At 31.2% G+C, this 1,490-nt stretch overlaps 1 protein-coding gene across 2 annotated transcripts in view; it reads right to left on the bottom strand.

Annotated features, from left to right (window-relative positions):
- Positions 1-1,490, bottom strand: part of TMPRSS15 (transmembrane serine protease 15) — a 129,620-nt gene that overhangs the window by 98,563 nt on the left and 29,567 nt on the right. The gene's annotated exons all lie outside the window — the stretch shown is intronic.

Genomic DNA, 1,490 nt, shown 5'->3' with positions numbered 1-1,490 from the left:
TCCTGCTGATGCAATTTTCATGAGAAGAAAAACACAATTTAAAGAAATCTTTGTTCCGCTATAGTCAGCTATAAGTTGTGAAAACCTAAATAACTAAAGACTGTAAAAGAAGCTGTTTAGCAAGTCAACATTATTATGACTCTATTAATAACACAAACTAGAATTAGAGCTCACAGCTGGAGGAGAAAAAAGAGATAGAGCAAAGGTCAGTTTCACATAGAGAAATCTCTTTAATCTTTCAGTGAACGTAGATTGATGGACAGGGCTTTCATGTAGAAATTATGCTATAGAAGTTTGAGGTGGTGCTGAGGTGAAGAACTCACAATCATTCATGATTAAATAATAAATAAAACAACTTATATATGCTTGAAAATCCTAGGTGGATAGAGTAATTGATTTGTCCACTTTTCCCACAACAACTTTAAATTGTTTTTCAAAAATAGATATAATGCTAACTTTAAAACACAAATAAAGACGAGAATCAAGAAAAAGTGGCAAATGAGGATTCAGAGGCTTAAGAAAGTTAGTGACATGGATGGTGAATTGATACTGTTTAAATTAACATAAAACCTCCATGATATTGAAAAATAATAATGCAGTTTGATTATGTTTTTCAGGCAAATTTAGAGACTTCAGTTCTAATAGTGAGGTTCATGTCATGAGTTTAGAATGACTAAGAAAAATAATTCATGGCCTTATAACTTGTTTTAGGACAAGTTGCCACACATAGATTATTTCTATGGTTATTTTTTGATATGCATGGATACTAATTTATTATGAAAATTATAAACTCCATGACAGTAAAGAGCACATAATAGGTGTGGTTCATTTTCTGATTATTCATCTTATATATTTTTCCCCATTTAAAGTTATCGATCATCATTATACAGGCTTAAAGGTATGTGTCTCACTTTGATACACATTATTTTTGAAATATAATTCAGCATCACCTTTATTACCTCATGATGGCACACTTGTATCACATTCTCTGTGAAAAGGTTTTGAAAACTGCCTGAAAACCATAGCAAAATAGGATGTTGCTTTCTTTTTCCTTGAGTAACTTAGTTATATAAAATAGATTAAAAAATATTCTGTAGCCTACACTTTCTTCCAATATGCTCTGAGTGCACTTCAAAGTATGTAGTTTAACTCTGAAGTTTGAATTTTATCCAAGAACATTTGAATTAGGATTTCTTAGTAGAAGACTCTTCAGTCAAGTTGCCAGTTTTTGAGTTGGTTCTGGGAAACAGAACAACTGCCTGTCTTTTCAAGTATATACTGAGGGTATAGGTAATTTTTTAAACTTCAGTTGGTAATGGAGCATTCATCTTCAATTAAAATCAAGCAGTAAGAGCAAAGTGTAACAAATAATAGAAGTACAAAGTGTAGCAAATTGTAACTAAAGCCTTTTCACATTTCAGGAACTAATGGTACTCATGGTTAATTTTTAAACTGATTGTAAACCACACCAAAAAATTGTTCAATTCCTG

Source organism: Lipotes vexillifer, unplaced genomic scaffold (assembly GCF_000442215.2).
Source record: "Lipotes vexillifer unplaced genomic scaffold, Lipotes_vexillifer_v1.1 scaffold675, whole genome shotgun sequence".
Taxonomy (NCBI): domain Eukaryota; kingdom Metazoa; phylum Chordata; class Mammalia; order Artiodactyla; family Lipotidae; genus Lipotes; species Lipotes vexillifer.
Note: the sequence above shows the minus strand (reverse complement) of the source record. Positions and strands in the feature narration are given on the sequence as shown.